This window comes from Poecilia mexicana, unplaced genomic scaffold (assembly GCF_051168715.1).
Source record: "Poecilia mexicana isolate PSO_F unplaced genomic scaffold, ASM5116871v1 scaffold_14, whole genome shotgun sequence".
In the NCBI taxonomy this organism is placed as follows: domain Eukaryota; kingdom Metazoa; phylum Chordata; class Actinopteri; order Cyprinodontiformes; family Poeciliidae; genus Poecilia; species Poecilia mexicana.
This window is the reverse complement of record NW_028263383.1, coordinates 153696-167557: the sequence shown is the minus strand read 5'-3', so window position 1 is coordinate 167557 and position 13862 is coordinate 153696.

Below are 13862 nucleotides of genomic sequence, written 5' to 3'. Positions count from 1 at the left end.
TCTTGGTCTTTCAGTTTAATTTTGTTCAGTGTGGGTGTTATTTTGCCTTTATAATAATTTAAACCGTTTTCTCCTTTTTTCCCCCCCACAAACTCAAGGTATTTAGCAGCTCAGCCATATGTCAGCACAGGAGGATAATGAGGCACTAGTTTCATTTTTTTTAAATTTCCTCTTGAAGTGTCCTTTAGATAAGTAGCGCCTTTGGCCTAGCCTGTCGATTATTAGCGCCAAAACCTTTAATGGTTTGGTGGTCACATCTCAGATGTTAACTTTTTTGAACTGTCCCTTTAACACTCAACTGAGGCAAGGCTGCCAAAAGAATTATGACACTCAAACATAAGGTACAACTCCTTTACCCACTATTTTTCACTTTATTCAAATCAGCATCTTGGAAAAATGATTTAAATTGCGGTCAACTTTTTTTTTTTTTTAAAGAAAATGAAAACAGCTGAAGCGAATAAAAAAATATGTCCAGCCCTACTCTATATGTAATTTATTAAACACTTACAGTATGTAACTTTGAATAAACTTTAAATAAATTATGATGTTTATGTATGCACTAGTAACTTGAACCTTTATCACAAGCCACAGTTGAGGTCAGAAGTTTGCGTGCACTCATTGTTGCTACACATGTACCATTTATATGTAGGTTTTCAATCAATCAATTCATTTAATCAATCTTGAATCAGTTTGGACTAATTCTGTTCCAGAGCGGTTTGATAATGCAGCTAACAACTAGGCTATTTTTTATTAGAAATATGCATACGTTTGCATATATTGTGCATTTCCTCCAATTCACACACGGTCAAATATATGCTTACACCCACACTAATGTTCGGTTACATTTTACTTAGCAACTTGCACCTTGAGCAGAGAGTTTTTGTGTTCATCATCACAGACCTAGCTGTTCAGCATAGTCCATGTTAATCTAGTGCAAGTTTAATATAAACCTGCACTAGATTAGTCGCAGTCCCGGCTCCTGATGATTTTAACGGGGGGGGGGGGCATTGGCTTATTTTTTTTGGTGGGGGGCGAAATGAATACATAGCAATAATACTACTCAAGTAAAAGAAAAAGGTACAGTGCAGTAAAACTACTCATATCAGCACCTTTTTTCCAAAAACGTTACTCAATGTAACAAGTACTACACACTTTTGAACATAACATCGGTAGCCTACAGGCTGCAAGTCAACAAGCTTTAAGGTGGTGTATTGGTGTTAGCTCGACATCTTTTAGCTAACATTACCTGCATCCAACACCGTTCCTCAACTCACTCGGTTAGTTTTGCTGGTTTGCTGCCATGATTCTAACACACACCTGCGTAGCTCTGAACAGCAGCAGCAGGTCTCTGTTGCTGCTGCACAGGTGTAAACTGTTGAAGATTTTAAGTTATAATATATTTTAGGAAAATCTCTGGCTCAAACTTCTTACGGATCCCAGGTTCTCCTGGCGGGCCGAAGTGAAACCACACAGAAAACAACAATGAGTGCAGATGTCACAGAATTTCAGAGTTTAATCCAGTAGAAGACAACGTATGAAATTACAACAGAAACTGCAGAGCAACAGAGACATACATTCATTTACCTAAGACAAATGGAAAAGAAGAAGAAGGAAAGAAAAGCAAAGACGTGCAAAGACGTCTTTGGAGAATTGCAAGAGCAAATCTGATTTGTTATTCCTGTGTAGAAAGTTTTATAGTGAAGGCGTATTCTTGTCTTTAATTTATTCAAATAAGGCGTATCTTTGCTCATCCAACCAGGAGCTATCTCTGACCCTCTCTCTAAAGCCAGAAACTCCCTGCAATTTGTTTCCACGATCTAAGGCCATTTGTCCCCTTTGTCTAAGCAAAGTGGAAGCAGAGACTCTCCTCTACTGGCCTGGACTCCTGCTGTTTTACGGCTTTTCACAGATCAGTGTAAAAGCTGGAACTTCTCCTGATTGTTTCCCACACAGACAAAGGGCACTTTCAAAGATCTTAAACAATCTGCTGTAACTACAGGTAAAATAAAGGTCAATAGGGCAGAATAAGTTATTAATCTGAAAACTATAATTAGGCTATTTCAATCAAGACATGTTAAGTTTTAAAACTAGCTTACTTATTTTCTTAAAACCCAGTGCGAGCGTCTAAGCATTCATGTTGCGTTTAGAGGTGGCTCGGAAAAACAGGTCACGACGTGTTAACGACGATTAGACCATTTTAATGGCTGAAAAAAGTGACAGAAGACACAGATATTATAAGTGCGGAAGCCCCTATTGTATCAAATTGATATAGGAATAACAGACAGTTGGCCACTCTGAGGTAAAAACAACAAACAGCTTCCAGTCCAGGGGGGGCACGGCTGACTCCATGGGAAGGCAATGTACCCCAATGCCCGCCTTTGCCACAGGGCCTGGATTAGTGCAACAACCAGATTAGTTGTGTGTTTGGTATTGTATTGTTGGACCACCCAGTTGTGTCCAAACTCCAATTAACCTATCTAGTTGTTGATTTGACAGGAAGTTGGAAACTTTTACCTCTTAAGTGCCACATCAGTACCATTCTGATAATGCCAAACCTTTATTTTACTCTGGCTAAAGTGTTTTAGGTATTAAACATCTATTTTGAAGCTTTCACTTCTTTACTGTTGACAGCCTCTCATTCCGTGTTGATGTTGAATTGGCTAAATGGTGGACACATTATGTTTTCTGGCCCAAACAGGGCAATAATCTCAAGTAACTCAACACTAGCAGGCTAACGAGATATTTAAAACAGATTGTGTTTACCCAACGTCAACCCTGTTGAAACTCTGAAAAACTACACATGAAGGTCTGATCCACACAAGGAAACCAACAAATTCAAATAAACCTGAGAATTTCTGTCAAGAAAGGTTGTAGATGTCAAGGATGAATAATGCCAGAAGCCTCACGATGGACAAAAACAATAAAAGGATTATTTACAGCTTGCAAACAGACATTTGGAGATGAGGGTGGTTTAGCCAATATAATGAGTCTGTAATTTTTTCCCTGTGCAGATTATAATCCAAAATTGATATTATATTTATGCATGTGATAAGTGTATAGGAGCTGTGACAGAAACCTCAATTTACCAGCAGCAATGTAAAGTTCCTTCAAGCACATATTTTACAGTTAAGGATTCACAAAGTGCGATCGCAATTACTTCTGCTGTAAGTAATTGTATTCAGCTAATGAACATCTCCCTGAACAATAAAGGAAGACATCTGAGGGTAAAAGTGGTTAAACCTTAAAAGATAGAGAACGTAAATAAATAATAATAATGAAAAAAAGGTGCCATGTTTTCTTCCTTCAGGGTAATAAAGCAATTTGCGTTGCTCACTCCGATGTGTGCCATGGAGTTTTTGATGGATCACCTTGTTTCCGAGGGAACGTCTGATTGGCTCAGCAAACCTGACCAACGTTGTTACCGTGACAAAACCAGGTGAACTGGCAACCAGAGAGGATCATCTCTTTCCACTTGGTGGTTTTCAATTTGCTTCCCATCCAAAAGTTCGCACGGGAAGCATGCGCCGAGTTGAACAGAAGAAATGTCGTTTGTTTATCGATTCCCGTCTTCCGCTCGAGACAGTTGGCTGTGCATCATCCACATGTAATAACAGTAAATTTCTCTAATAGAGTGTGCTTTGATTTATTGACGAGACTGGCCCCTAAGCAGCCCCCGCTTTGCCGCTGCTGCCGTGACATTTCGGGCTTTTTTCCCCCAGAGGACTCCCGACTCCGGAGTCATCACAATCCGAGCTCGCTCTGTTGTGGCCTCGTCAAGCGGCGGATCGAAACGCTGCACAGCACCTGGTGTTTCCCGAGCAGTAGATTAAGTTAACATTTGTTTCCCCTCTTTAAATCCAATATCCTGTCACAACATAATATAGTGTCTGTCGCTTTAAACATTTCCTAATAACCCCAGCACAGCTTGTACTTTGCTTATCTTTATTTGACTTTAACGATTAAAAAGAAAAAAAAAAAGGAAAAGAAATGTGGGTCTTAGTAGGGAGTTTAAGGGTGAGGGAAAACACCTTTCTGCTGAATTGACCTCATGAGGACGGGAAAACTGCGCAAAAGCCTGGGTTGCTGTGTTGCACCTCAGGCACTTTAATTTGCAACCTACATAAAAAGGCCTACCGCATGCAATTTTCCATCTGTGCTGGACAAGCCATACGATTATCCTCCAGAATACATGCTGCTGTAAGCCGTTTCCGACATCACTTGAGATCCTGCAGCTGTCCTCTCAGTTGGTTAATGTGTTGTTGCGGGAGCAGCATGAAAATACCTCAGTGATACGGAAGTCGGAACGTGTAACCCGTTTATTTACAGGTTTTAACACCAATTCCTGAAGCTCCGCTGAAGACTAGCATCACACCTCATAAGGCCAAAGCAAACGATTCCAGATTTCACCCTTTTACAGAAGATATATCACAATTCTTCCGCATTTTTCCATGTATTTTCTTAAAGCCGTCCCGCTCTCGTATTTAGCTCTCAGCCATCTTGGTTTAAACTACTGTCAAACTCTAAATCTGTCAGGTTTAAACAACAACAACAACAAAAAAAAGGTTTCCTTGTCTATTGATTTTTCAAGACTAACCAAATAATCATATTCTACTAGTCAATTTACCTTCACCAAAGTATTTATTTGAACATTCAGTGAGATTAAAATGGTCCAACAGACTCATATTATCACTTACATTACATGTACAGAGCTTAAGATGAATATTGTCTCCTCCCACGCATATTTAAAGTCTCCTTTTTTCCAGAAACAGTCAACACTGAGAGAATATTCTATTCTCTGCAAAGCATCGTAAGACCTCATGACATCTGCATCTGCCGTTTGGGTTCATTTATTGGACTCTTTATGGCGGCCGTGTCGTCCTGCTGCCCGCCTCAAGGACTGCCAGCAGCCAGACTACAGGTTCACCTTCCATATCATATTGACTGCTGTTTTATTTTTATTTTTTTTAGCGATGCCATAACTGGGAGCAATGGCAGACAAGGAGAAATAACAATTTTACTCATGTTGGGGAGACACCCCAGACATGCTAATCTCATCATTGCACAGGGAAGCAAATGGTTTGACTTCAGATCGTGATTCGGATGACCTTCACTGTCTTGTGTGACATCACTGATGTTTTAACTCTGCAAATCTTACCCTGTTTTTGACAATGGCGCACTGGTGGGGTCTTTCAGCAAGTCGGCACATGAGCTCAAAGAGTGCTTAGACCAGGCTGAGGTCCGAGAGTATTTTATTTTTTTTATTTTTTGTAGCATTTATAAATGCTTCAAAATATCAAACAGATTGTTATATTGTACAACTACTACCTGAATAAACGCAAAATGCAAGTTCTCTATTTTATTCATGAAGGGGGGGGGAATCTATGGTTGTGTCACTTTTGACTGCAATAACTGGCAATAAGTTTTTAAATCACTGTGGAAGAAACCTGACCCATTCTCCTATTGAAGGGTTTTCATGTGAAACATCCTCTTTGAAGTCATGCTACACCTCAATTTGGAGTTCAGACTTTGACTGGGCCACCTCAAAATCTTCTCTTTTCGAACCATTTACAGTTGGACTTCTCAGTTGCTCTGAAGTTTAAGTTGCCAAGCTGATGGCCAGAAGTTCTCTGTTGAGATTTTTACTGAACACTATTGACACAATATTTTCTCAACAGTATTACCAATGATATTAATGAGATGCACGTGTGTGGCACCTGCATCATTTTGCATCCAAGCAGTCCTTTGTGACTCTGATCTGCCACGCTGTAATGTCTCAATGATGATGACAATTCAACACAATGTGAAGCTCAAAACGCTTTAATATGGTGCAAAAAAAAAAGTACTGCTTTAACAGGCAAGCATGAAAATCGATGCTGTTTTTACTGAAAAAAACTTTTGAAATGACGGTTGTTACCTTTAATTGTACACAGAAATGACATGTTTTTATCGGCTTTCGGCAGTTCGCAGTAGGTGTTAGGCCACCCTTTCAAAAGAGCCGGAGAGAAAATTTTGTGTGTTCTTGTTTGTGGAAAAAGGCAGACCTCCTTTACAGCTTGTACACCTGTCAATAGCCGTGGTGTATGGACTTTTTTTTTTTTTCTTCTGTAGTTTGTCCACTTGTCACTTCAAGCTTGAATGGCTTCCAAAGGACAATCTTGTCTGCTTCACTACACTCATGACAAATCAATAAAAAAAAAAAAAAAAACAAGAAAAATCAAGAATCTATTTATAACCAAAGCTCATCTCCTTTATTTCTTAAACGGATTATCATTTGGAGGGTATTGAAACAAACTACAATGTCTTTTTTTTCACATTTTGTCATGCTAAAATTACACATTTTATTGGATGTTTAGGTGGAAAAGTAACACAAGTCAAAACAATTTTTGATATATCACTAAATAACATCTAGTGACCAGTTCCCTAACTACATAACCTTTAGATGCCACTTAATTAGTAAACAGAAATGCAACGGCGTGCGATTAAATCTCAGTTAGGAATCCAGCTGTTTTGTGAGACTTCAGCTGTTTAATAGAGAGCATTAGTGCACAAGCACAATTGAACATGGAGAACGAGCTGGGTGAATCTATCAACTGCAGCGACATTTGTTGAAGTTTGCGGTTGTAACTCGAAAAGAAATGAGCAAATGTTTGACATTAGTGAAAAGCTTTGTGGTTTGTGAAAGTTAATGTATGATTTTGACATGTCACTTATGCAACAAGATTGAGGAAATATTTCAATAGCCCAGCTGAAAGCAAACTCTGAGTAAGATAGATTTTTTTTTTTTTTTGCGGCCGAGGCTATTTTCTCCTCAGAGAAAAGTATTTCTCCCGCAACATGAATGACAGCTTTTCCTCTCTGTAGTTGCCATTTCAACTTTCTTTCTTTTTTTCCTCCCTCTTTTCAAGGACAGCTGCCTACAGTGGGTTATTTAAGTGTTTGCCTTGGTTTCTAGGGTGCCGTGCGTGCATCTGCGCGCGCTCGTGTGTGCGTGGGCCGCCAAGTTTTATTTCCAATTTTGTCGTGTTTATCCAGCAAATTCGCTGCAATCTGTTGACAAAGAGGCAGCCATGACAGCGAGGGCAAATGTGGCGAAATTGCACAGAGGGCTGACAAAAAAAATAAATAAAAAATGGAAATTGATGGCTGTCAGCTCTGAGCAACTCTTTATCGGCGCGTCTATCTACAGGGTTCACAACGGCTGCGGATAAAAGCGTCTGACCAAATTTCTCTTCTTGTCAAAACAACAAATATTGTCTTTTTTTGTTGCAATAATTCACAGTGAAACCGCAAATCAGTCATCCTTTTTTTCTTTTTTTCTTTTTAAAGCTCATTTATTCTGCCGTTGCAGCAGTAATCACCGCGGGTTTTTGGCGACGGCCTCTTAAACAGGTACGTGCAGCCATTCACGCAGCCGCATTTTCCAGCTTAATGAGGTTTTGCCGAGGAAGTGGGGAAGGCAGCGTTGCGGCAAAGAGGTCTTCAGGCATTGAAAACATTGATTAGTTTCTCGGAGTGAAACAATAAACAGGTGCTGTCAGAGATAGGGAGTGCTTCTCAGCTCTCAGAGGCACCCTCAGCGATAAAAAGGGGCGCCGGGGTTGAGAACTATGCGGCGACGTCGAGAGGGAAGTTACGAGTTTTGACGGGGGATTCGTGCAAAATGGGGGCCAATTTTATGATTTCGAATTTTATTACAGCCGTGTTCGAGGGAGATTACTCCCTCTTACAACAAGGCAGTTGGCGAAGAATTAAGAGGCGTCGGAGATGATGAAGTTCTCAGCAGCAGTGATGAATTTAAATTTGTTTGTTGGAGCTATATCCGCTGTCTGTTACTATAAATGTTGACTGTATACCAGTTGGGAACCCGCACGTTTACTGCCAAGAGAAGGTTTGCTCTTGCAGACGAGAGGCAAACAGAGAAAGACACCTTGGGTTCAACAGACATCTGGAGCAGGAAGCCTTCATCAGTCTAAAAATTGAGCTTGAGCTAAAGTTGATTTAAAATCCTCCCCCTCCCACACAGGAACATTTAGCGAAGTAACCCAGCGAGACCGACTAAAAGTTTTACCCAAAGTGGTTTGTGCTAGTTTACATTAGCAGGCCATAAAATTAAAATGATATCGTGGATATAAATACACTCACATTTACTGAGTGGTTTGTCTGCCTCCTGACAGATGCGCTTTGCATAATAATAACAATCTGTTTTGCATCACAATTTCTGTTTATGCACAAATGGTTCAAGAGGAGCTTTTTAAAAAAAAAAAAATAAAAATAAAGAAGAAAGAAAGAAAATGCAGACAGTAAGATGGCACAGATTGTTTCCACAACAGACTCTGTTTAAATCTGTTATTAACGTGTCTCCTGGCTAATTTGTTCATTATCATTATTCTGTTCAATTTTTCTAAACACCCATCTCTGGCAGCGTAGGTAGATAGTACAGTGGGACTGGTTGCCCCGTAATATCGGTGGCAGATTCGGTCTCCCAAAAGGGTAAAATAAGATTTTTTTTTCTAATGTGGCTAAACTAATGGGAAGGCGTGTGGGTGTGTGTACTTAGCTCAGCAATTTGGAAAGGCCACAGCAATTATGAAGAGACAAAGATGGCAAGACGGAGGGCTCAGGTGGGAAACCAAGGGATGGAAAATGTTGCTTTTCAAAGCAAAACAACAACAAAAGCAATGTTATAATAGGAGAAAATGATTAAAATAATAATAAGAAGCACAATAAGAAAAAACAGTAGTGTATGTAATGTGGTAATAGTTCTGCAGAGGTTTATATAATGTCACATTAGAGGCAGCCAAACTCTAAACTTAACTACTTTCTTAACTTTTTGTGCACAAATGGATATCTAATAAACTTTTTTAATGATTGTTTGCAAACACCACATCAATTTTAGCTTCTGCCATAGAACGTAGAAAGCAAAGATCCAGTGTGGACGGTTGAAACAATAGGCGCCGTCGTGTGTGGTGGGATTTAACTGGAGGCGTGTCTTTGCTTTGGATTTCATACATTTTTGGGCCGACTGCCAATTATATCATTTCATTGGACAGACTTTAACCGTGGTTAAGATTAATCAAGGAGGGGTTTTTTTCTGCCACCAAACTCTTGATTAGCTAACAATTAACAATTGTCAAACCAGAAGGGGATAATAATGTGTGACTTTACAAAGTTTAGCGTAAGGTATTAGCAAATATAATCTCCAATGATGTAAAAAAAATAAATAAATAAATAAATAAAAAATATATATATATTGATATTGGATGATTTTTATGGCAACACCATAACAGCAGGGAGCTTACATTAGTTCTAAAACAATCAGTGTAACCATCACATTTAAAGAGAAAACTCATCCATACCAGAGGATCTTTTAATCCACTGTAGAAAATGTAGCTTCAGATCCTGGTATACCTGGGCGCATTTCTACTTGACATTATTAGCTGGTGTTTGCAAAGCAGCCAATCCAGGAGCTGCATTTATTTTCCTTAGTGCCGATTGGCTGTACCCCAGGCAGCAGAGACTGCAGTCGTTAGCTCCCATAGTAGTGCCAAACCAATGCAGGTGGCCTTTAAAGGTGAAGGGAAACCATCTTGAACATTTTTCCAGTGGTTCACAGCTGAATAAAGCTCTGTCATAGTGCAAGGTATGAATGGACATTTGGGCGTCATCTGCAAATGTGCGCATCCCATATAATGAAAGCCCTGGCGCAGAACACTTCACTGAAAGAAAATAGTATGTAAAAATGAAAATACAAACACAAGCTTTTGTAAGATCTTGGGTGCTCTATACAATGACCGATTCAACAAGTAGTGATTGATTGCTTTGCACAGATTCAACAGAATCAATTCCTCCTGACTGATCTTTTTTTGCCAATACGTCCCTGCGTCAGGAAGCTTCGAGACGTCGCATTGGCCTTCGTGTCCGTTTCACAATAAGGACGAGCGGCAGCTTAAATGAAACTAGATGCGCCGTGAGAGCGAGCACCATGAAAATAAATTGGTCGCCGAGGGAGCTAAAGGCCAGAAACCCTGTGGCCTTTAGCTTAGCCTCGGGGTATCTGCGCCACAAAGCGCCGCGCGCCGCTTCAGGTGCGGAGCATGTAGATCACAACATGGTTTGAATGTTGCAATTAGCCAAATGTCATGAGTCACAAATCAGCCTTTTGAGGCGAGGTTACACATAATCATAGTGAAAAGGTTGTGCACCACATGTTGGGAAAATTTTCATGAAACACTGAAGCGGGCCTCTATAAAAAGAGAGCGAACAGTTCCCTTTCTTATGTTAATATAGTCATTTCACCTGCTGTGTAATCAGTGGAAAAATCTGACTGCCAGGAACAGTTTTCTGAATGCACCTCCCTAATGAATACAGTCAGGCACATTCTGTGAAACATTGTCGCTTTGTTTGGGATTCTTAATGTTATTTGTGTTTCAAAACATACACTCGAGCTTTTCAGGAGCCGTAATTGCGTCGCCAACATTTTTCCTTCTGTGTTTGCTCTTGACATTTTGCTGCATGCGTCGACGGCATTACATGTTTGAACGAAGCGCGAGTGCACAGGTTTAACTGTCCTGGATGTAACAAATGTGCACCAGAATATCACAGTAATTGTCCATTTCCTGGACATCGCTTGATTCTTATCGGGAAATTCCCTTTGAATGCATAAGATTATTGAAAGTTGAACCTGGCAGACCGCCGTTCTCAAAGGTGAAGCTGTCTTTTTACATCCTTCAAGCGGAGGTCAAAAGTCAGGGTAAGCCGCAGAACACAAGTCTCACCCTTGACCTATATCTTTCCCTCAAGTGTCTCGGTCTGAGGAGGCAGCATGAATTTTACATTACGAGCGAGAGCCGAAGCTTTCAAAAAAACAACAACAAAAAAACACACATTACTTTTCACAATGTGGTTTTCCAGACAGTGAGTCTTTTTATAGTCTGCCTGATTTTGATCCTACACCGTCTCAGCAGATTAACAAGGTGATGTTTGGTTTATACCACCTATATTTCATTCGTGCCTCCGCAATTTAAATTCATGTGCAGCTACATTTAGGCGCTGTCCTGAATTTTATTTATTTATTTATTTTTGTATCGACAATGAGAGAATTAAGCCACAATCCAGAGACATGAACATAAAACAGACTTGAACACCTGTAAGATTTGCTTGGTTTGCCATTTATTGGACTATCAGGTTATATTGTACCCTGTCATCTAAAAGTGGATGCACTCACCATGCAAATGATTAATCATAGTATCTTGTGGCTGTGTGAGCAAAATGCCAGTTGATATACCAAAGGCAATAATATGTAGCGGGTTAACAAAATGAGCCACAGTGATGTATTTTCTGCCCAGATAGGGATTTCAGTGCTTTGGGTGTTCATTCTAGTCCAAGATTTAGTCCCGTGGTTAATGTTTGACGGAAAGCCTAAAGCAGCAGTGGAAACAGTGTCGAACCTCTCAGATACTTATTGCTGATAAAACGACTTACAAAGACTTCTTAGAAAACTCTCCCCACTGCCTGGGTGTCAGTTTCATAAGAGTTTCTCGCCCTTAATTTGCTGTTTTGTCACCTGACACCTAAAGAGAGACTCGACCTCATTGATTTCCTTGTTGTTGTTGTTGCTTGCCTTATTATAGGGGCAGGTCGGGACACTTTTGCTGAAATGCCATCTCGCCCACTACTTCAAACCCTCAGATGAGAGTGTCTGGCCACAATCTGCTGTTAATGGGCAACCTCTGTCATTTGTTAACTGGGCTCACATTTTGAGAACAAAGCTGAACCTCGATCTGACCACTGGAAGCAATCCCAGGTACACACAGAAGGCCCTTTGGCTCTTCTTCTGCAGCTCTTTTCCTAATGAAATGCCCATCAATGTCAAACAGTACACTCAAAGTCATAAGCTCCCAGTATTTCATTGCTTTTTAATTGTCCTGAGGGATTATTATTATTATTATTGTATCTCCTTTGGAAGTCTATAAACAGATTAATCTAAGATTTAAAAGGTTTTATTAAAGCTACACAATTATTACACCTTGATTGTTTTTTCTTTTTTCAGATTATAAGAAATATTTGAAATGCTGTTGTTTTTCCGAGAACGATTCCTCCGAACGTTTGAGATGCCAACGTGACGACTCTCCGTTGTCCTTCTGCATGTTCAGCCTGTTAATGTTTGATTTCCAGGTTGACCTCTCATAAAACCCTTAATAATCTGACCTTTTTTCGTGGTTTGCAATTTTGTTGTCTCTGTGTTATCCAGAATTACACAACTCGCAGTTGAAGCATATTGATAGGGCCGTCTGTTTGCATTTAGACAATTGGATTTTACAGGTGCCCAGTGGGAGCCCACCACGCAGCACCGAGTGCATTTTCCAATATAAAACATGGCGAAAATTGCAGGTAATAACTATTTATTGCCACTCCTGACAATTTGCAACTCATTAAACTAGAGTCAAGCATGGCACTGTCGAAGCCTTATTTTGAAATACTTTTTCTTTCCTGGTTGGATGCGTAAAATAAAGAGCAATAAACAAAATATTGTCATATTTTGCTCCAAGCTATGTGACAAGTCAAACCCAAAGTCATTATTGGTCTCATCTTCTAATGAGTTTTTATTTTCTGTATGCTCCCTTGTATAGCTTGATCAGTGTTGATGCAATTAAAAAGTAATGATTTTAACATAAATTGTATTTTAAGTTCTAAAAGAAAGAGCTTGTATATACTTTATTGATATTTCCAGGGATTTCTATAGAAAACCCCCCACAGTTACAAGTATTTTCACTGTTTCTCAGTGTTGCTGAAATAACTAAAACATTTACAGGTCAAATTATCCTCCAAGGAATGGAAAAAAAAAATCAGCTATAATTCTGTTGCTGTAAACTTATTTTTCACTGAACCACAACCACAAAGTAAGCACATCATTCATAGAGCGGGATATTAAGGAACGGCTTTGTAAGGCACAAGTGAAGCAATATCTGTACAAACAGAGTCCTGTAATTGGGCTCTGTGGGCTGGCCTATTTGTTCCTGTTGCTCCATTAAACTCCCATGTTCTACAAGCTGGGTAAATTAGAAGAAGCAAGTACGGCGTTTGTCGATCTGGCTCCGACGAGGCTGAGAAACCCAACTTTCATCGCAAGTAATAGGCGACAGAGCAGACCGTGTGGTATTCTGTTGTCCTCACAGCACTTTTGGGAGCCCAAGAAGCTGGATATAAAGCTTAAACGGTCAAAGGCACTTTGAGCCCAGACAAAATGTACAACATCAGCAGAGCGGCCTAATCCCTGTGCATCCATAACGAGAGGCAATGCTTCTCCGCAATTCACAAAGCAGCAATTGCATCACCTGGGGGCTACGCGGTCCGGTGCCGAGAGCAAAAGCGAATTTATCTTTGTGGAACGCGAAGCGGTCCCGTCGTCCAGCAACGATGATGACGGAACAAAGTCAGACTGAAATTGTGTGAATTTTCTTCATCTATCGCAGACAAAGTTTTGCACATGAACCTCCAACATTTACTAGTAACCAGTGCAAAAGATCTTAAATTTAATTGGTGTTTAATTGCAGTTGCATAATGCCACATGACGAATATTTATCCAGCGGGGGGAACAGAACAATCAGAAATATAAAAAGAACTCATATGGCTATTTTCTTTTTTTTTTTTTTTTTGCCAATTGGACAACACTTGAAAAATCAGTCATCTCAGGTTTTTTGTTGTTTTGTTTTTCCTCTCAGATCAACCTGCACACTGTGCATGATGACAGGATGAACATGGACTCAATCATTATTTATGTTGTAGATCGCAGAAAGTCATTTTCAGGTATCTCTTTCTGTTCTTATAAAGATAAACACAAAATTGCCTAATTGAAATTGTAT